Genomic DNA, 23,680 nt, shown 5'->3' on the forward strand with positions numbered 1-23,680 from the left:
AAGGGGTTGGTAAGCTGGCTAGGAGCTGGGAGAAGCTGCCTGGTCAGAGACCTAAGTGGGGAAGTCCTCTGGTTGAGCTGGAAAGGTAGTGCAAGAACAGAGACCTGCAGAGAGAATCCACTGTTTGCATGTGGAGGTGCTGGGGACAAAGCACAGAGAGGGAGCAGGCTGTGAGAATCCCAAACCGACATGGGTGTTTGAAGGGACACTTAACACCTGGTGTTTCCAGGAGGTGTATTTTTCAGAAGGAAACTAAATAAAAGAAGCCTATGACTGGCTGATTGGAGACTTGTTTTTGCTGAGTTATCAAGAAAGATCAAAGGAGTCCACTTTCCCCAGAGCAGCAGAAGCCTCACCTCCACCATCTAGTGGTGGATCATAGTTAAATCTGTATTGCCATTTATTGTTATAGGAAGGGGATTGTGATGAGGGAAAACAACCTGGGTTTTGGGGAGAAACTGTTTGAAAGGGTTATAACCAGCTAAATGTAATTATTGAGGTTCTTTGCTGTAAGTGGGACCACCCAGTGTGTTGGAATTATTCACCTAATGTTGCAGTTGTAAAATGTGTTCAAATTGTTGGTTTTATTATGAACTATATATATATATAATTTTGATTAATCATTTAATTTCTGTATATAGTTGTACATAATAAGGAAATCAATGTGTTTATTACATTTGGAGTAAATTCTTGGGCAGTGAGGGTGGGCCACACACCCCTCCATGGAACACCTCAGTCAGCAAATCTGCCTGAGGGGCTACTGGCACCCTGAGGATGCAAAATCAGGCACATCTCCCAACTTAGTATGCCAGCACGGGTTACAATTTTTTAAGTGAAATGAAATGTAATTTTAAAATCAGCTTATTTAAACTGTTGTTCTCTCTTGCTACCAAATAGCTCAAATATATGTGAAGGAGAGACTAAAAGAGATTCTATTACTAGTAAGTTCACTCCATATGCAAAATTTATATCAACTCCAAAAACCTACATATTTATCAATAAACAAAATATGCTAGCTTTTGAGCAGACAAGAAGACTTTTGATTTCAAGGTTGCTTGCTTCATAATATTAATGTAATGTGTATTAGTTTTTGTCTAAATACACCTGCATAATTTTCAAATTGTTATCCCCTATTATAAATTGAACACTAGGTTAAGACCAGCATGTAATTCCACATCCATATCTTATTAAGTCCTTGACCCAACACTGACTCTGGTAGACGATGTCTTTTGTCTGTCTCAATGGGTTTGGATCAAGCATAATTTAAAATGTTTAAAACTCAGAAAAAGAGGAAAAAAGTTATTTTTCTTTTTACAATAAAAAATGATTTCATAAAAGTACATCCTAAACTATATTTTCAATGCAGTAGTAGATAGTAAAAATGAAGCTTGAAACCAACACAACAGCTAACTAGACTGGATGTTCTCGTACTTCTTAAAAAAGAAAAACAAAAAGCTGAGCACTCATTTTATTTGACTACAGTAATTTAAACCTTCAGAACTCAAGCATACCTGGAAAGAAGACCCTGTGTGTATTTTTAACTGCATAAGCACTCACCAGAGACAGGTGTTTCTTCACAGATATTCTCTGTCATTTACAGCATATATAAATGTAGCCAATCCAATGAGGAAAGTACAAATTCATGAAAAAATCCTGTTACAGAAATGTGAAACCTCTCCTTACACTGACCTTGACTGTTTCACAACAGAAGAAGTCCATGTCAATAAAAGTTCCAGAATTTTTTTTTTTTACTTGCTTAACCAAGTACTAAATAACTGCACAGTAACTGGCGTTACTATGCAGTACCGTCACTGCCCAGTTATTTTAAATGCTACAGTGCAGAAGCAACAAGCTACTGTCCAGTAGCTTGCTAGTACTGCACAATAGTGTTGCCATCACAGTTCATGCCTGGCAGTGCTGAAGCATCTTGTGTAGACGCATCCCCTGTTTCTCTTCTGAAGTTTTCTCTCTGAAGATATTGATTCACAACAAATATTTCTTTTGTATCACTTTCAGTCATGCCACTGTACAGTAACTTAACGCATTTTCTTTCAGGTCTGATAAACTAAAAATATTGCAGAAGATTTTTTTGAGAGGTTTCTTTTCTCAGAATCTATATTTATATTGGAATAGAGAAGTATGATACAATATACTTGTATCACAGACAGCTTTTTTGTCAGATCTCTTTCTAGGAAAGGTGTGATGTATTATTATCTTCAGGTCCTTGCAAACAAGAGCCTGCTTTTGAAGATTTCTAGTAGTCATTTTTGTGTCAGTTTCTTCAAGTGTAATAGAGATTCTTTTGCAAGCATTATTCAATTTTGAAATGTATACAATTTTGTATCCACTGTAATGGATTTGATTCATTGTTGTTACCTGGAGATTTAGTTGGCTTTAAGTCTCTTCCATTCTTCTATCTGTATATCAGCCTGTATTTGTTTCTTTTTTTTTACTTGAACATCTCTTTAATATTATTTTTATACCAAAAAAGGACAGTGCTTCTTTATAGTTTTAAACCATGTTTGAATTTACCTTGGCATTTTGTTTGAGCCCATTCAGCAGCAATAGAACCTTCTACTCCCATGTGAAGTGCCATTGAGAGATCACTTGCTTACGTGAGGTGTCTCAAACAGTTGATCCTTCACATCCCCAAGCTCTGAGGAATGTCTTTAAAATGTAGTTTATTTTTTAAGGACTTCATCTGCTCATTGCTGATTTCTTCTATAAAAACTATAACCTGGAACCTAGTTTAGCCTTCCGAATCTAATGGCAGAGCTTCAGAGAATGTTATTATGTGAATGAGTCATCTGAAAGGACTATCATGCACACAAATGCTAGTTGTCTCATCAGCGTACAAAGATATTGGAAGTAGCTGAAATAATAAAGGACAACTAAGTCATGGGGTATTGGTGAAATATGCTTCTATGCATAACTCCTAAAGAAAGGTTAGTTGAAAATAAGAAGTTCTTGGGTGACTTCTGTTTGTGAACTCTCACCCTGTGGATTTGGAAATCTGATGTTGAGCCAGTGCTTTAGGACTATTGACAGAGAATTGACTGTAAGCACAACTAGGTCCCTGGCCTCAAGGGCTTGAGTTCTACTATGACTTTGTGCCAGCCTCTGGCACCTTGGAAACATTGTTGATATTACTGTAGATTTGTACTAGGGTTTTTAAAAACAACAGCCCCCAAACATCGACTTAGGACCAAAGAAATACAGGGATGTTCCTGGATCATCAAGCACAATCAATTGCAGTGACCCACTCCAGGAGGAGCTGGAGTTGCTGGTAGCTAGCAGTGCCATGGCTGGCCTGCCCTTGTGGGCAGGGCTGAGCCTGTGGAGCTGGCAGGGCAGGCACTGACCCAGGCTCCTGGAGCTGCTGGACAACACTGGGGCTGGGGAGCTCAGCGGGATGGGCTCCTGGTGAATTGAGCCCCCCTCCACCCCCAAGAGGCTCCCAGCCCCGAGGGAACTTGGGGCTAGCCTGAGGCTGACCCCAAGTGGCAGGGATGACTGTGAGCAAATTTGCTCCTGGTCAATATCTACATGTGTGTTACTGTACAATAACTACTCAATTTGCTACTTGCATTTACAGGTAGCAATTTTAGTCATGAGCAGAGCCAATTACTGCACAGTAAACATGGATGCATACTGCACAGTAACTTGCTCTACTGCACAGTAAAGTGTCTCACGTAGACATTCCTAGTGGCCCTTAAAGGAAACTTTGCCACAAACAGGCTTTTAGAAAGCAATCAACCCTTGCTGGTGCCCTGGACCAGTGTTCTAATGTATATCTACTCTACCTATGAGCTAATTCCTAAAAACAAATCTCTAAATATCATTTTCTAGCAACACTGACATATGTTAATGCCCACAGGGCATTCTTGACTACATTCTTCACTTCTTGACTGTGAAGTCAACACTGTGAATGCATCTGTCCTGGGCCAGTTTCCACTTCCAAAAGATGTAGCCTCCACCCTCTTCCCTCAGCTGACCCTCAACATTTGAGTTGAGCTCCTTAAGAACTAATTCAGGCTGGTCATGAATCCTGGCCACTTGAGATGGCTGAATGCCATGAATGACAAATCACTAGTTTATGTGGTAGTATTTATCTCTTCAGTCATACTTCTTCCAGGCCCTTTACAATGTAGGCTATTTCTCCCAGGAAGTAGTAAAACAGAAAGTTGCCCCTGTTTCCCCAGGCACTCTGTCCCACAGCAGGCAGTGGAATATACAAAACCTACACTGAACAACACAAAGATGAAAAGCTTAATTAAATCTACCCAACCATACCTGTGACAGGTATCAGACTTGGTGGGAGAAGCCTTGTACAGAAAATATATCTTCATGGGTGGCAGACCAAGGAGAAGAGCAGGCTTTTAGCCCTTCGCTTTTAGAGAAGGAACAACAGGAAGCAGGCCCTTGGGGTGCTCATGGCCCAGGTGGAGCCTCCTGTCAGCAAATGGCTGCAGCTGAGTCTGGGGAGCTGCTGGAGTGCCAAAAACCATAGGGATTCATGCTCCACCGGGTTGGACTGGCTCTGTGTCCCCATGTGGGGTTCCTAGCACTCTAGTAGGGAGTCACATGTGGAGGCACAGAGCCAGCCCAGCCCAGCCTAATGGTGTGTGGCTCTTGCCTGCAGTTCCAGGAGCTCCATGTGCTGGCACAGAGCCAGCTCAGCCTGGCCTGAAGGCATGCAGCTCCCAGATGGACTTCTGGAACCACACGTAGGCACCATGAAACCCACTCAGCCCAATTGCATGAGACTCCCCTGGCAACTGGCTGCAGTGCCAGGGGCCTTGGGGAGCTGCATGCCATTGGTCCAGGCTGGCTCCAAAGCTCTATAGAGAGCAAGGAGCCCCACAGAGCTGGCCCAGCCTGATTGAAAGCCCACACCTCCCACCAGCTTTCAGAAGGGCAACCACGGGCTAGTAATAATTGTCTTTTTGAGGGGCCCCATGAGCTGGATAGAATGGCCTGGTGAGCTGGATCCAGCCCATGGGCCATATTTTGCCTACCTCTTCTTTAAATTCATGATCCCACTTTAAGCTTGTTCCTACAGAAGCCAATAGGTTCTATGTGGGCAAATGTATCTACAAATGCAGTGTTCATTGGAAGATTGGAGTTTTAACATTTTTTTAGAAAATCCCCTATTAGCAGCATCAGCCTAAATTGTATAACTATCAGATAACGTTCACTGATACTATACAATTTTATATTTTTATTGCTCCCTAATGACTTTTTCCCAGTTGTTGCTTCATGTCTAATCCATTTTGTAACCAAGTTAGTACAGGCTTTCAGCTACCTATGTTGAATGATATACCAAGAGAAGTAATATATAACCCTAATAATAACACAGGGGCTACCATTTTAATATTTCTCTCATATTTCTTATTCCTGGGCTTTTTTTCCCCCTAAAATTGATAAGTGAAAGCTATAGAACTGTTTTTGTTGTTTGTCATCTTTATATGTATTCTGCTACACCAACACAATACTCACCCTCCCTACACTCTAGGTATAAGATAAAAGAAAACAAATGGATGCAGACAGATGGAGCTGTTCAAATAAACAGTGAGGCAATACTATCAACATGATAGGCATAGGTCTCAGCACACTATTAGCATAACTATTGTCAAGGTTTTCTAGTGCTTTGTTTGTTTTTGTAGGCAGTCCTGTAATAAAGGAGTTTTAAGATGGGATTTAAAATAAATTAATGAATTACATATGGTTAAGTCCCTTCCATCATGATAATAAATATGCTTCAAAATTTTATAAGTGGGCAATTGAGATTGCATAATGGGCTAACTGGAGACTGGAGTCAGGGTCTTGATACTGAATGAAATATGATAGAAAGGGATAGGACATATAGAGCCTTGAGAGTGAAAATATGTGGTTTGTTTCATATAATAGAGAAGGAGAGCCGGTTGAAGAATGCAAAAGAAAGAAGAAAAAAAAAGAGGCAACATGTTCTGAACAAGTTTGCATGGGGAAAGATTTTATTTGTTAAGATTAGAGAAAAGAATATCAGAGTGAGTTAAAACTTGTGGGGCATGTCTAGATGAGCAGTCATACGGTATGTGGCACTGTAAAAACATTTGCAGTGACACATACCACACAGTTTGGAGTTCTCCACACTACAAAGGCATTCTGCCCGAGCATGCATTGCTCTCATTTTTTTCCCCATTTTTTTTTTTAAACAAAGGAAAAAAAAATGGAGCAGCGCACGCTCCTAAAAAGCAGAGCCAGGCCACTCAGAACCATGCTGCCACTGCACCAGGCTTCACCCTGTAGGATCACCTTGGCTGCAGCTCTGGGAGGCCCCCAGGATACTAGCTAAGGCTGCTGGGGCCAGCACAGTGCTGGCCCCAGCCTCTCCTATGCCACCCAGGCCAACTTGCCATGTGCCAAAGCACGTGTGGGACAGCTGTTCCCTGGGACAAGAAGTGGTGTTGCACTTGTCCCCAGGAAACCAAATGTCCACGCACATCTGGACATGCCCTTGAAGTCCATGCAAATTACTAGGGACTGTCAGAAAGAATCACCAAGATCTAGGCATAGGTTAAATCTGAAAACTTATAGATGCCAGAGTCAAAAATAATACTGCTGTTATAAGCCTGAATAACAGGTCGGATAACTGTTATCCACAAGGATAGAGAAACTGTTGTGCAAATTAAGAACTCTGTTTGAATTTGATCTCAGAAGCTATAAATGAGACTAGATGAAATTGTAGTTTTGATGGAAGAACATGTCTGGAGTGTAGAAATAGATCTGCATAGACATGCCAGTTAAATTTGTGTTTCAGTTGTGATTAATATAAAACTAGGTATAGAAAAAGAAGAGGAGAGAGAGCCCTGTGGAACAAAACAAAAAATTGGAAACAGGGCTGAAGATGATCATACAAAAGACTGATGAGACACATGATTAGAAAGGTAGCAGGACAATTAGGATTGGGTTTCATGAAAGCCTTGGAAGGATGTTTTTCTTTGGACTTTCATGAAAGCCATGGAAAGATGAAGTTTAATGAGAGAGAATGTGAATGAGGAAGTGGATATAGTACATGTTCTGAGCCTCAGACAGGAAGAGATTGTTGGAGTCCTTGGTCACAGAAGTTACAGTTCAACAAAAATAATGGAAATTGGACTGGAGAATGTCTAGGATGAACCAAGATAGAGGAACTCCAAAAAATGATTGCAGCAAAAACTTTCATTGAGCTCAGAAAGTGAGATGAGGCATTAGTTCGAGAGACAAGTGGGATCAAATATATCTTTTAAGAGGGGAGTGACTATTGGATGATTATATTCTAAAGGAAAAAAAGCTTGAGAACAATGAGAGGTTTGGATGGAGAATAAAGAGTGGAATAAGTGAATATGCAAGCAGGAACAGGAGATTGGAAAGGAAATGGTTGGATTGCAATGACAAAGGGTTTAGAGGAGATAAGAAAACTAGGAATGTTCACCTAGATCTCCGGATCAGCAGATTCCCACCTCCATGTCACACATAGAATGTTGAGATTCATAAAGATTCATTGCTGCAATGTAAAGTATTTTTTCCTTACCTTCTTCCAACAGTGAGCTTGTCAAAGCTGAGAGCACAGGAGCGGTAATTATTACCTTTACCAAATAGTAAAAGAGGTGGATGAACTATTAAACTGTTGCACCCTGTGGTCTAACACGAATCATGACTCTTTATGTGGACCAGTGACTAGATTGTCATTCTAAAATTGGTGAAGTGAAAGGGGGGAAGGGGAAAGATTTTGTGAGGAAAGCCAAAAAGAGAAACAAATAGTCAAGGTTATGTAAAAAGGAATTAAAGTCAAGCAAAGAGAAGACAATATTCATCCTTGTACCCTTATTTATTTCCCCTGTGCTATTCAGTACTCTTGGGATTTGGTTCTGGCAATCGCAAAGCACTTTCCCAACTGCATGGCAAATGGTGTGAAAAGGTGTTTAATTCCAAATGGCAATTGCAGAGAATGGTGAGTAAAGGACAGGATTGATGTGGGGAATAGACAAAGTGGTATATTTTTATACCCTTAAAAAGTTTTAAGATGAATGATTAATGTTAAATCCTTCTTGAAATTTTATTTGGTGCTGAGCTCTATAAATCACTGATAATCTCCCAAGAAAAAGTTTCATCATTCTGTAATACTAATGTTGAGAGGTTTTCTTGAAATTTATCATTTATATCACCCCTAAAAATAAGAAAGTAAATGAGATTTGAACTCTCCACATTAGTACTGAACTTCATATAGAGCAAGTTTCTCTCACTTTTTAGACACTTTTTTACAAATTGTGTTCACAGTTAGAGATGTACAAATGCTGTTTTTTTATACCCAGGATGAATTAAATAAGCATAGCATGCTTTTGTCTATGCAGCACATTGGATCATTAGAATAAAGTAGGTATCACTGCATTCATTTTATAGTGGGCTTTAAGACTCATTAATGGTCTCATTCTAAATTAGACATGACATTTTCTAAAAATGTATTCTCTGTTTAGGAATTAAAATTTTCTGAAAATATGCTGCAGTCCCCAGTGTAAAGGTAAGTTATGCAACTTTGCATATTTATATCCTGATGTTTGGAGTGCTTTATCTATAGAACTGAAAATACTAATGCTGCTTTAATAGGTCTCTGTTTAAATATTTTTTCCATATTCTTTTTTATTACACCCTCATGTATCATCCCTTTTTCCTTCTTAGCATTATTTCACTGTCTTAAGGCCAACATTTGCAAAAGTAGGTTACAAAATCTAAAAAAAAAAGCTTAAGTAGATGGAAACTTCAAGTGCTCAGTACTAGGAATGTTCAGAGAACAGAATATCCATCCTGTAGATACATTTCAGAATTTTGTATCATCCTAAATTGGGACAAAAGTATTAAGATTCAAAATATAGTACAGAATGAAAATAATGAAATATTGATTTAAAAATGTCAAAAATGACCTTATTGAAATATTTCATTTTAATAATGTTGCAATGTTTACCTTACAAATTGTTCTAAATATAAATCTAAAGTATTAAAAAATAAAGTTAATATTATAAAGTGGAAATGAAATAATCTATTTTGACTAGGATCACTCAAATAATATTTCTGTTGTTAATTTTGTCAATATCAGCATATCCCCTTGACATGTTTGCATTCCACAGAGCAATATTTTGTGACAGAAACTTATTCAGACACTCTTTTTTGTTTTTCAACTAGCTATGCTAGTTTATTAATTGGCTGAATATAAATCTTGGAGCTCAGCATTAGATCCCAATTTTGAAAACCATGGCTTGATGTGTACCAGCACCAAGGAGCTTTTCTTTATGAGGCATAAATGTATGATGATCTGTATTATGGATTAATTGGGATATACTATATGAATAAGAGAAGTTAGTTTTACTTATAACCCTTACTTGAATTAAATGGAAATACTTCCATGAAAGATTAATAGGAATTTGAAAATCTATGCTTTCTGCACACTTTTGATCTCTCCATAAAGGCTCACCAACAGAATCCAGGAGCAAGGTCAGAATCAGAATCACAGGCTAGGATTTTCTTTTGGATATCCAGTCTTCTAATACAAGTCTTTGGCTTTCAATCATTATGCGTGCTTTGTGACCTCTCTGATGCTGGTCTCATAATGTGAATAGAAGATATTAAGGGGTTGAAAAGTTAGGGAATACATTTCATGGAATTGCTTTAATTTATAGCTATTTGCAACAAAAGATTTTTCCAGATGTTCACAGGTACGTGAATGAAAACATCCTATGTAGCTGGCTTTCACCTCATGTGCTTTTCTTGTTTCTCTGCTATGAGGTTGCAACTCTTACCCTTTTGTGGCATACAAAGAAAAACACGGGGCTTCAAGAGACAAAGCTCATTGAGCCCAGAGTGTACTCAGTCCAAAGATAAGTATTTGTAAATATGAAATGCCTATGCTTTTCAAAATAGTTGAGGCATCATTCAACACCAGATGGAATTACTTATATTTTTGTCTAATTTGTTTATTTGATCTTGCATGGGCATTTGAACATGCAAGAGAATTTGCTGTCACTTGCTGAGATTGCCTTGTCAATTGTACATTTTTTCTTAAGAGGTGTTATATACTGTTTGCAGGGCAAAGGAAGGAATCATTAAACAGAGCAGCTTTGTAGCTATCTGACATATGGAAGAGTAAATTAACTGAAAATCTTAAACAGATATAAAAAGATATAAAGTATGTGAATATACTGCTGGTAGGTCTTTAACTAGATTATTAAAACTAACAGCTTTGACAATTATAGATGCTTGACTCAAATTATCCCATTTCATGAAATCCAGATGGAGATGGGTTAAAGTAGAAAGTTGCTCTGATGTGGACTGTTTCAGTTCAGATGAGAATCAAGGTCTGAACTTCTCAGCTCAGGGTTATCATGAGTCCAAATGTACCTGAATTTTGTTTTTCTCGTAAAATTCAACCTGGGAGTTGACTCTGGATCTGTACCCCGTGGTCTGGATGCATTTCTAACTTCTGTCAATACCAACATTCTAAACTTTTTTAGCTGTTTCTTATGTTTGCTTAATTTTGCTTCAGTTTTACATCAGGAAAAAAATCAGATTTTAGGACAAATAAAAGGGAATGGACACAATAAACAACACTACACAACGGCAGATCTAGGATTTTTTCTAAAAGGGTGCAGATGGTGTGGTGCGTCATCACATATAACACAACACACATTTTTCCAGTTAAAAAGAAACTCAAAGCAAAAATAAAATATTATTGGAATGTGCATTAATTTACTATATCATATATTATGTATAAAAACTCAACAACGTAGGCAAAATAATCAAATGATGTTGTTTCTTTAGTTCTGCTTTCATTAAAATTAAATATACATCTTTTTCATATCCATAAAATAAAACTCAGCTTCCTGAGCATTTGGGCAGTGCATCCAGTGCATGACTGAAAATTATTTCCATACAAGAGTTAATGTTCATCTAAGTTAACATTTCTACATCGGAGTTAATGTTTCTAGCTAGAGTTAAAAGCAGTCTTTAGAGCTGTGACATATATTACCAGGAGCAGCTAAAACAGGACATGACTACACATGGTCATTTAATGTGGATTAGCCCAATTTAAGCCACATTAGAGGCACATGTCTACACGTGCATGCCCTTAATGTGGCTTTAAAATGGCGATTTTAGGCTATGTGATACCTGCCCAAACCAAGTATCAAATTTAAGTGGGATTAGTTAATGCAAATTAATGAATGGGTAGACACATTAATGTGCATTAATGCATGGACTTTAGTCCCGGCTCCGCCTAGCCACTAGAGGATCAACTGGAGCCCAGCCCCAGGGCTCCAGGCTGACTGCCTCTCCTCCTTCATGCCTGGGCTGATCTCTGGTAGAGGTGTGTGAAGTGGGCCCTATTCGATTCGAATTTGGCCCGAATCAGGGACAGTGATTCGATTCATTGATTCAGATCACTGTCCCTGATTTGATTTGGCCAAATCCGAATCTGAAGATTCAATGCTGATTTGGGGAGACATGTCAGGCCAATCTCCTATATGACTTTTTCACATCTACTAGTTGATGGGAGCAAATCAACGTGGCACAGGATGACCAGTGGAGTCCCTCAGAGCTTGGTACTTTGGCCGGTACCCTTTAACATCTTCATTAACGATATGGAGTTGGGAGTTGGATGCGAATTGGCAAAGTTCATGGATGACACCAAATTATGGGGGAGGGTTGTCACCACAGGACAGGCTGGGGATACAGGCTGACTTGGACACATTCTCAAGGTCGGCTGACCAAAGCCTGATGGCCTTCAAAGTAGAGAAGTGTAAGGTGCTGCACCTCAGTAGGAAGAACCCTCAGCGCTTGGCAGTACTACGCTCACTAGCACCATGACCAAAAGGGACGTGGGGGTCCTGATTGACCACAAGATGAATATGAGTCACCAATGCAATGCTGTGGCTGGCAAAGCAAACCAAACTGTGGTGTGCATCTACCGATGCATCTCAAGCAAAACCAGGGATCTCATCCTTCTGTTTTACTTAGCCTTGGTAAGGCTGCAGCTGGAGTACTGCATCCAGTTTTGGGCCCCCCACTTCAGGAGGGATGTGGAAAAGCTTGAGAGAGTCCAGATGAAAGCCACTCATATGATTCAAGGCCTGGAGGTCAGGCTGTATGAGGAGAGGCTGAGGGATTTGGGACTTTTTCGACTGGAAAACAGAAGGCTCAGGGGGGACTTGGTAGCAGCCTACCAAGAGCCTATAAGAGGGGTACATCAGGACCTGGGAGAACAGCTGTTCAGCAGAGCCCCCCAAGGAATAACAAGGCCTAAAGGCCATAAACTCCAGGAAGGCCAATTTAGGTTAGACACATGAAACAGTTCTTTATGTTGCATGTGTTTAGGGTCTGGAACAGACTCCCTCCAGAGGTGATGCAAACACCTACTCTGTACTCTTTCAAAAAACATCTGGATATTTTTCTTGTTGGGATCACTTGATCTCAACTGATTTCCTGCCTATGGTGGGGGTAGGGGGTGGGGTGGGGGCTGGGCTTAATGATCTCACAAGGTCCCTTCCAGCCCCTAATATCTATGAAATCTATGAAATATAGACTAGCATTTAAGGGGGGGGGGGAACCTGTTGTACTGGCATTCTCTGCATATAGTACATGTCAGACCAAGGAGAGGGCAGGCAAGACAGAGGCAGATAGGGCAGAGAGCAGAAAACAGACCAGCAGATTGAATAGAGGTATAGGGCAGGGCATAGATAGCATAACAGCTGATAGAGCAAGGTAAGGGGATAGCAGTGTCACTTGAGGAAGGTGTGGGGCTAATTTGTGACACAACTGCCAAAAAGATTGGCCCCTATTGAAAATACCTCAAGTGGGCAATCAGAATCTAAAAGACCCAAAATCACTCATCATTCTTGAGAATTTAGATTGAATAGTGCAAATGGACCCTGATCCTGTATTGAGGCCTCTGGACGATAGCTAGTACCATATGATGAATTTGTTCTTACCTACATTTCTGCCTTTTTAACCCATTTCAGGCTCATTTCATGGTATGCTGTAAATCCAATACGTATAATGCTGCTGTAACCTGGGTACACCCAGGGGTGTGCCCTGTCTGCAAGTGGAAGGGATGGGGCAGTCAGGCAAGAGTGCTGTGAGTGGGACCCACCACCTGGGAGCAGTTCCCTCTCTTCTCTATAGAGCCAGGATGAGACAAAGTGCTAACTATATACAAATTTATTGCTGCACAAAAATAAATATGAATAAGAGGCACTAAATATTTACAGTAAAATTAGTATGTGGCACCATATACAATAACTTTCAATCAACGCATTGCTCCACTTTGAGGGACTGCAAAAACATGAACCGTGTGATTCACAGCATAAGCAATAACTAAGCCCCATGCACAGAATAAGCATTAACACTTTGGAACAGGTAAGCCAACGCATCAGCACAATAAACACATATAAGCATCAACTTAGGTAAACCCAGGTAAATTGAGGTAACAATACCATAGGTGTACACAGGCAACAATATAGATAAGTTACAATAATAGGTAGTAAACACTTATAGGCAATGAAGACATATAAACCTATATAAACCCCCTTAAGGAATACTCATAACTATATTAACCACTACAGTATGAAGCAACATCAATCACAAAATATGGGGGCATACTTAGCACCCCAGAGGGTGTTCCCTGGAGCCCCTCCCCTTTAGGGCCCCAGGATGTGGACATCCTCTACAATGGAGAAGGGTGAAGGCTGCAGACCCTCCTCTCCCAAGCCCACCTCTCCTGTGGGACCCACTTCCCCAGCAATTCTCACTCCCGCTATGAAGTAGCCAAGGCTCATCCACAAGGGCCTCTCTCCGGCAGTGCCTCTGGCTCCTCTTGATGGCCTGGTGCCCCACACTGGGCATCAAGGGCGCTCCTACAGGAGCTGAGCCCTTAGTGGCTCCAGTTCCTCAGCCTCAAACCAGGGGCCTTTCCTTTTCCTGGGTCCTGCTCTGGGCACCAGGGCTCTTTTATATAAATGCAGAGCCACACTGCAGGGCTCCAGTTCCTTGGCCTAGAGCCAGGGCTAACTTGAGCAGCCTTGAGCTGCTCCCAGGGCCAGTTCTCTGTGTGCTAACCTGTGCACCGTGTGGGGCCTGAGCAGCCTCGAGTTGCTCCCTGGGCCAGCTGTCCATGCACTGATCCATGCACCACCTGCTTGCTATATCTTAGGCTCAAGCAGCCTCGAGCAGTTCCTAGAGCCTGAGCACTGTGTACCAATCTGCACGCTGTCAAGGCTCAGGTGGAGTCCCAAGGATGGTCGTCTCTGGAGCTCTTCTCTCCACACCGTCCCTCACCACATCTCTCCCCCAGTTTGCTGAGCACAGTCTCATTTTATATGTTTTGGGGGTTCTGCCCCTGAAGTCCAGTGGACCTGCCGTGCTGCAGTCCACAATCCAGTCAGGGAGCTCCTCTTTCTCTCCCTTTGGGGAAGGGGTGGTGCCCACTTTCCCCCAGCTTGTTTCTGATTGGTGGCTTGGCTCCACCAATCAGAATTGAGGATTCTCGAGCCCCTGGACACATTAAAGCTCAATTCAGTAAGTCTGTACTTCTCAAATTAAAAGTAATGGAACAACTAACACCTGGCTTGTCTTGCATGTCTGTAAACAAGAATAACCAGAATAAGTCTCTTTCTTGTATAACAGTGCCTATGACTTAATGAAGCATACACTCTGTCTCCTGAAGACAGTATAAATTTCTAGAGAACTATCCATTCCTTAAAAAGCCCAGTGATTTTTATAATACTTTCAGGGGTGGAAAAAAATGTTCCACTGCTAAGTTGTGCTTAAGTAAAGAAAGATATGGAAATAGCATGATCAAGCAGTAGAACAGCATTAATGCACAGAAAGGCATCCTGACACTTCATAAATCTGCTGACTCAGACATGTTTGGTCTTTGAATCAATTTTTTTTCTTGTACTATCATAGATTGCAGCCTTAAATCTGATGTCAGAACACATAAAAATGAATGTGCTTCAGAGCCATAGCAAAGCAGGACAGGTAGCAGTGCTTAAGGATAGCTTTAAACACAAGCAGTGACTGCTTGAGGTCCAGTACCTAAGAGGGATCTAGAAGGCTTAGGCTGTACAATGAGAGCCCCCTGTGCTTGAACTGGACCTGAAAATGCTCCCATCACTGAGTTCTGTGACTGGCCTCTCAACTTTCACTGTAAAGAAGCACTACCCTGGTCAGGAGGGCCAGATTACGACAAGGTGGGGCCCTAAATTAGGGGTTCCCAACCTTTCTATGTCACACCCTGGCAAACTGTGGATCAGAAGTGGACATAGCCCAGCAAACTGTGGACCACTGCACATAGCCCCACAGATGGAATTTCCAGCTGGAAAACAGGTAAACATACCTCCACCCCACCCCCCGGGTGGGGGGATGGGCCTAAACCTCGACCATGGCTGCCACGGGCCCTGTGAGAGGAATCATGGCCTCTTCGCCCAGCTCTGCTGGGCTGTGGTTTGCCAGTCTGCAGTCACTTCCGGTCCAGCCACTGACCCTTCGTGGCCCAGGGGTGGCTTAGAGGCCCTTCATAATGTGAGGCCCTAAGCTGCCACTTTGTTAGCTTGTGCCTAAATCTGGCACTGCTGGTCAGCTACTGTACACAGTGTCTAATTTTGCAGCAGAGGCCTCAAATAATGCCTCTGGTGGCCCCCTGTCCAGAGACGAAAGGAATTTTGGTCACTGCAACAGGGTCCATTCTCCAGGGATGGGTATGGCACCCTCTGGTAGCCATGTGACTCTTGGCCCACTCCAGCTCCTCATGGTATCCTCTCTTGCTATTTTACCTTCCATACCTTGATGTTGCTCATAAAGTTTGGGAGGCTGCCCCAGGTTCCCCATAGTGAGTCCAGTCTCCTGCTGTCTTGCCCCCCAGGCACTAAGTTGTAATCCTATGGCCCTACTGGGGCCTTAGGGCACCAGGCACCTTATGAGCTCTGTTTGTGGCTTCCTTCTGCCTCTATAGCCATGCTTGTTCCTCTCAGATGTTACTCTCTATCCAGGTACCACCTTGTACAGGCTCCATCCCTCTTGGCTTTGGCCCACTGATTTTTCTATCTGGGGACTCCTACGCCTCGGCCCACTGGTTCTGGTCTGGTTTCTCAGTACTAGCCTCTCCTTGGTCATGCCTCACTCTGTCAAGGCTCAAACTCTGGACCTTTTGGCAATTGGTCTGCCCTGCCTCACCCTTGGGGCATTTGCTCTGGCCCTCTTGGTTTTAGTCTGCCCCTGTGTCACCCTCTCTTGGCTCAGAGGGCCCCTCTCCAAGCCACAAAGACTCTCTTTAAAGGGCCTTTGCAGATCCTGCCTGTCCCCCAGCCCTCTCCAAGTAACAGGAGGAGAGTTCTCTATTATAGTCACTGGGCTTCTCCTTCTACTTTATGCTGCCAGTGAAATGGCCCTTAAGCTTACAGCTTTGATTTTGTGAGTTCAGGCAGTATGGATTCAATGAGAAGCTACCTTCCTTAAGTACCTTTGAAAATCTGCTTCAGTTTCTCCATTGCCTTTATATGGGGAAAATAACTCTTCTCCTGTGTAGTAAGAATAAACCTATTAATGTTTATGAGACACTCAGATACTATGAAAATGAGCTCTGAAGAAATTTCTGCTAATATATCTATATATATCTACATCTATATATAGATATATAGGAATATATATCTATATATAGATATCTATTATGTATCTGTAATTAAGGGTGGGAAAACAAAATGATTATTTAGCTACCACTCAATGTTTCAGATCAAGAAAATATTGATAAAACCAATGCTTTTACATGAATCAATGACTTTGTTGTTATCTTTTGAGACTTGTTTAACAGAAATACTTTGAAAGGTGCCCTACTTTGCATAGGTATAAGTACACAGAATAGATGTAATTTTCAGCCCTTTCAATTTACAAATTGGTTTGTCACGTGTATTTTTATTTTAACTCTTTTAAATCATCATTGGAGAGATTTTTGTGTTGTTTCCCATGTACTACTATAGATTTCTTTTTATTTATTTTTTGGCAAGGTAGATTTGCTGATATTATCTGCAATTTATCAACTTTGGAAAGGATATTAACACCTGTTTGTGCTTTCAGTATCTTCAAAATCTGGAGTGGTCTTAACTAGGCTTTTAAAATAAGCATCCTGCTCAAAGGGACTCATTGCATGAATAAAAATGAGTTTATGCCCTGAGGCATCTCTGCAGAGCTCTGACAGTAGCAATATTATGCAACAATCTTGGCCTGCTTATGTGAGTAGAGCGACAGATGAATGAAACTGAAGGATCAGAACCTAAATTATGTTACTGTTTAGTTTATCTTTTGCAGGTTCACAAATTATTTGCTTCACCCAAATCTTTGGCTATTTTTGTTGTATGTAATTTGTCATCTAAGCCATATGGTATTGCTTCTGTTCACTGACTGGATGACTGGAGTTCTTGTAAACAGGCAGAATGATGTCAAAGAGATTTCTAGATAGTTGTATGAACACTTTCATGCTGAAGTTTTGTAAATATCAGACTTGGACCAGCATTTCTGAGTCTTTTGCTTTTGATGAAGACTTTTACAAACAACCTATGAAACCATTTGCTTAAAAATAATTTTAAAAGGCTTAAAGAAACTTATGATTATATGTGAGTCAATGTTCAGTTATATTTATGCAGTATTAACCCTCTTTAACACAGATATCAGGATTTAAAAATCATTGTGTACACAAACCTAGTGTTCTCATGTAAAGGGTACAGTGTGCTAAAAGTCTGTATAGATGTTGCATGCAAAAATATCTTGGATTCTCTGGGCCAGTGTCAGTGGCATAACAAGTATCCATTTGTATTCTGTAGTGATGTAGTTTTCCCTTTATAGTAATGTGGGCATGTAGCCAGTAAGAGTGAGATTAATAGACACGTCAGTCAGTTCTATACTATCAAATAGTAGGTGTACCCGTTGGATTTTGTGTAGCCTTTCCTGAGCAGCTCAGGATCAGTTATTTTTATTCTGCCTCTAATTTCTCCCAGGCACCCTTGCTGATTGTGCATCTCCTCCCCAGGGAAGCCCCATATAATTTCCTGCCATGTCTAGCTGTTCTGTTTAAGAGTGAGAGGTTCCCTTCAGGTTGGGACTTGATGGAAGGTGTCATCAGTGCATGTTCCTGGGGCTTCACCTCCTCTACACCCCTCCCATGCGCCAACCAGCTGGATTCACCTGGATGTTAGCCTGACTGAGCACGTCATGCACTGGGCCTCATGGCGAGGCTCTGATATGGGTTTCGAGTATGACAATATGACCACAGTGTCAGGCTGCAAGCTGCATACTACACTTAGTTCCCTTCCTTCTGGGTCCAGCCTAAGAGACCAGTGCGGTGCCTGGTGGTCCTAATTATTGCTTGGGACTGCAGGCCTTCTGGCCCCTGGGTTACCTGATCAACTTTAAATGTCCCCACCTGAAGTCCCAGGGCCCCTGATCCCTTGGCCCCAGTGTCTAGCTTATGGCCTCTCTCTAGGCTCAGGGGTAACAAAAATGTTAAAGAAAAATCCAACAAAAGCTTCAGGGAGGGAGTGCTCCTCCTTCCTACTCACACGTCCTGCATGTTGCATTGTCGTCTGTCCTACAGCATCCTTCCCAGCTCAGTCACCGAGTGTCGCCATGCTGTGAGGCAGACCCTTCTTCAGGACCCCGTCCTGGGTCCTTGCCCTCTTTGGGACTCCGTCTCCAGTCCCGGTATGGAGGCCAGCCCAGCTGTGCTGGCTGGAGCATACAGCCACCTCCCAGCTGTCACTCCCCAGCTTCTCTCTCACAGCTGGCTTTTCTAGGAGCCAGCCGGCATGTCCTGGTAATGTCACTGCCCCACACTGGCTCCAGCCACCTTAATAAGTGACTGGTGAACTGCACGGGTGCTTTCTCCTGTTGCCATCATTCCCTGGTCTCCGTGCCTGCAGCACGTAAGTTTTTTTCTGTTATGGGGGTCTGGAGAATATTCCCTCGGGGCTGCAGAGACTCACCACTGAGGTTCCAGCCCTGGGAAAGAGGTCTCCACCCCTTTTCTCTTGTCACCCTGTGACAGTAGGATCTTTAACAAATCTGCCAAGTCATCTCTCAAATGCTTTTCCCCATGCTAGATGACTTTATTGTATTGAGTCATTGATTTTATTACAATACCACACAATCTAATCTAAAGTAGAAAGAATCCTCTAACAATTGCTCATTGGAAGAAAGAACGTCCTAACTATAAGAGAACAGGAGGCTGTCATTTGAACAGACTATACCAACAGACTGTGGACTCTTCATCATGGGAAGTTTTTAAGTGCAGATCAGACAAACATTTGTCTGGATGGCTCAGACAGGAATGATCCTGATTTAAGCAGGGCACTGAAGTAGATGATTTCTTGTGGTCCCTTCCAGATCAGTTTTTTCTGTAATTCTATCCTCACTATACTATTTGGTATTTAAAAAAATCTCAGATGCAACCCCTCTGAATGTTTTCTCTCTGATAGATACTGTAGTCACTGTAGATATTTCATTTTTCTTTAGCTTTTATTCTTGTTTCCATTTCTGTTCTCTCTGTTTCTCCTTTATCTCTTGTATGCCAATTTTGGTTAAGCCCAGTAACCTAAAAAAGTATAATAATTTCCTAAAAATTGCTCCAGTTGTTTTTGTGCTTGTTACACTGCTGAATTCTTTCTGCTGATTCTTTCTTTGGCTACATCTATCCCTTCACTATCAAGCTGAATCCTATTCTTCTTCTATGTTCTGCAAAATATTACTACTTCTTTCTCAGCCTACCCCTAATGGCAAAACTGTTCTTTAAACTAAGTGGAATGAATCATTCTGGTATGACCAGTTCTGTTCTCTTAGCCAAAGTCCATCTGAATTTCTTTCACTGAGTAGCAATGAACCATAAATAGTAATAGACATTTTGGAATGCCACTTTTACCTTTAGTAAAACAGACAGCAATGCTGTAATGCAGCCACAGATATCCATAAAAAGTAACATTAACCCTTCTGGAGAAACAGAATGATTTGTGAAATCAAACTGTGGGATTAAATAAAGTTTCCCAGGCAAGAGATGAAAGTACAGCTGTGCCAAAGGAAGTGAGAGTCCCATTGCTCTACTATTGCCCCAAGAAAACATGATGTGTAGGATATTTAGAATCAAGCACGGATGTCAGATGGTGGGTCCCTCAGGCTACCTGACGACCTGCAAACTATTAAAGAAGAGGTAACAGCTGCTTCCAGTAAAACTGCAATGAAGATGGAAGTGGATTAAACCCAAAAATGCTGCCCAGATCTCAGAGGAACAAGTCTGGAAAAAAGCATCCTGTGCCTGAGGAAATGGCTTAATACCATCAAGTGAGATCTCTCCAACAATGTATCAAAGAGAAAATATGTTGCAAAGACAGCTGGGAGACACTATGCAGTTGTAACTGCACAAACTTCACAAATCTGTTAAGAGTGGGCCAATCTGAAAAGCTATTGGAGAACTATCGGGATAGTAAACGTACACAAACCGGAAGTGTCTTGAATATGTGTAAACACAAAACAATCTAGCATAATCCATCATTTTGGAGGATTCTGAGTCCAAATAAATAATTTCAGTTTCACGGTGATTTCTAAAGAAAAATTCTTCAAAGGAATGATGTAATTAAGCCAGTTAAGGCCTGTCCAGATCAGTTACGGAAAAGATGGGTCAAAGAAGAACTTCTGACCCTATTACTGTAAATGGAAAAGTTGACAACAGTGGAGCAAAGATCCCAACTCCTCGGTTGTCGTAAAATTGCATGGCTCTATTAATTTTAACAGAACTCCATTTAGTTATATAGCTGAGGATCTGTCTGCACGTTTTATAGTGGTAGTACTGTAGAAATTGTGCACGTGGATGGGTAAGATTTAGACTGAACACAGAACACTAAGAAACTGCAAGAATGGGAAATGTAGTTCTTTTACAACCTATAGTGATGTAGGGAATGACACTGGAAATTTTTTACTTGTCTTGCAGAATGAAAAGAGAAATAGTGTGTTGTAGGAGATAGGAATTATGAAACACTTGGTTCTGTGCTGCACAAGGGCCATGAACCATAACCTAATGAAGTCAATAAACTGTGGGGGGTTTTCCCACTTACTTCAATTGGTTTCAGATCAGGCCTTTAGATCTCAGACTTGCAGGTGAGCTAGTCAGTACTGACTGCCATTGATATTGCAGACAGTTGTGTATGGGACAAGACAGTGAATGCAGCTATACAGAAAAAAGACAAAGATGTCTCGAGTTTTAGCGGGGGGGGGTTTATATAGCATTAAGTTAACACAAGGCTGAAAAATGGTAAGGCATTTATTGTGAGAACACATTTTTCAGAGTTCATGAAGATTATATCCACTTAGCCTGTGCTGCTTAACAATTTTAAATTAGTTTCTACAATGCAGAATGAGTGAAAAAAAATCACACATTTGTATTTTCCTTTTTTGTTGAGATTGTGTGCTGAATCTTGTGTGCTGAGTATAGGATATGGCTAGGGTGGATTCAGGTGAGGATGCAGTGGCATGGCTACAACCTCTTCCACTGTGACGATCATGTCAATAGCTCTGTTTCCCTATGCCTGGGAATCCTGCAGGGTCTGAAGCATAGCTGGAGCCCTGGGCTAGAGTGGGACACCTGGAGGACAAAACAGTTGAAGAAGGGAAATCCACCTGCTCCTGCCATTGTCACTAATTGACCCAGAGGCAAGGAAGTCCCAGGACGACTACTGCCTATTTCCAGCCAATGGCTGCAAGGAGCAGCTGCACGGGATGCTGGGAACAATGGCAGTGGCAGGTTCAAGTCTCTGCTCCCTCCCCCACTACCACATTTCCCACACTGGCCTTGGGGTTCTAGTAGCAGGGAGCAGCTGCAAGGAGGGCTGGGCATGGTGATATCAGTGGGTGATCCCCCCTGCTCCAGCATCTGCCAAGAAAGACAAACAGGGGGTGGTCATGGAGCAGAAGCATTTGGAAGTTCGGGGGAGGCAGGGGTCACCCACTGACACTGAGGTCTCAGCCCTGCCCAGCACCCCATGTAGCCACTTCCCACGGTCCTGTGCTGGAGCAGGGCAGGAGTGTTTCTAGGGCTCCCCACATCACCAGGTCAGCTGGAGACAGCAGCAGCAGAGGGCTTAAAGGTGCTCCTGTTCCCTGCCTGCTTCCCAGGTGTTGCCTGCAATCCAGCAGTAGACACTGGAAGCGGGGACCAGCCTGGCACCCCATGCTGACACTTACCAAAGCCCTTGGCTAGTGCAGGGTAGGAGCAGCCCTGGGGTTCTCCCTTTCTTCCCTCCAGACCAGTTGGGAACAGATATGAAGCCCGCTTCTTGCACCCAGAGGCAACTGATGCTGGAGATAGTGAGAAAGGAATGGAAGGGGAGGCAGAAGTACCTGAATTTCAGGAGAGAGGATGGTGAGAGTGGTGGGAGGAGTCTTAACTACTTTGGGGGTTCCAGAAAGTCTAGGGCAGCTGCTACTGTGGTGCAGTGTGCCCAAAGAGGGGGCCAGCAACCACCCTGTGGCACTGATAGAACTTGCCACATCATCCCTTTCTTTAGAGTTCCTACATCTGCCCATGGATATGACTAGCTCTGGTTAAATTTAATGGTACATTCCAACAAAAGGCTTGAGTATTGATATATTGGCACATTCTATAGTAAAATGTTTTTTCTGAAAACTCCTTTCTCAGTTTAAATCGTCTGGTACTCCTCCTAACCTCAGGTACTGAGTCTCTCTCTCTTTTATATGTAATCAAATATATAACCTAACATAATTTTTATTTTCTTTTGTCCAGAATCTCCTGGAGATCATTCATACATGGTTGATCTTGCAACTCCAATCTACTTACTACAGGAAGTGGGGGAGGGGCGGGGGAGGACATTATGCCTTCACTAGCTACAACTGTATAATGCCTTCTTGAAAAGGGCAAGTTGTACATTCATGCCACTCCACCATTATAAGATCAAGGCTAAGTTGATTTTTGAGTAGTTCTGATTATACTATATTGTGTTAAAATGTTTTGCCTAACCATGTAATCAAATACACTAGATACCATCTGTTGCTAGCTGTTTGCAAACACCACAAAACAACAACAACAAAGTAGTTAATAAAATATGCAACTACAAATTCAGGCACTGTACTTGAAAAATACAAAAGCATTAAAAGGCATTCAGCTCAAATCTGATCAGATACACATTTAAATGCAGTGCACTGCAGACAAAGCAGCACATACATTGTTAGAGCAGCAGTTTGCATCATAGTAAAGACAAGTAGAAAAGGTTTTGCAAAACCTGGCAATTTATGCAATGTGTGTGCAGCCAGATATGTAAAGGGTAATTTTCTCACAATGGATCTGATGGATAGTATTATAGACACCCCACATGTAAAAGAGTGTTGATATACTGTATTCTGGTATGTCGAGTCTTTTAAATTAAGTACAGAATCTTTTTCTTTTACATAAAAAAGAAAAGGTATTTCCATAAGCATGATTCAAATCCAAAGCACTTATTCTCTTTGATTTTATGGGCAAAAGGAAACGCTGCTATGACCCCCTCCCCCTTTATTATATAGCCTAAAAAACTCACCCACTAATTCCTATATAAAATAGCTTGTTGAACTTGCACATATTTGTTGG

The 23,680-nt window shown here is 41.7% G+C and overlaps 1 long non-coding RNA gene across 2 annotated transcripts in view; it reads right to left on the reverse strand.

Annotated features, from left to right (window-relative positions):
• LOC112551066 overlaps positions 1–19,034 on the reverse strand; it is a 104,411-nt gene extending 85,377 nt beyond the window's left edge. For both annotated transcript variants that reach the window (XR_003095209.1, XR_003095208.1), the window contains exon 1: positions 18,615–19,034. This is a non-coding gene — a long non-coding RNA (uncharacterized LOC112551066). The remainder of the gene's footprint in view (positions 1–18,614) is intronic.
• Between the last annotated feature and the right edge of the window lie 4,646 nt (positions 19,035–23,680).

The sequence above is a fragment of the Alligator sinensis genome, unplaced genomic scaffold, assembly GCF_000455745.1.
Source record: "Alligator sinensis unplaced genomic scaffold, ASM45574v1 scaffold408_1, whole genome shotgun sequence".
NCBI lineage: Eukaryota > Metazoa > Chordata > Crocodylia > Alligatoridae > Alligator > Alligator sinensis.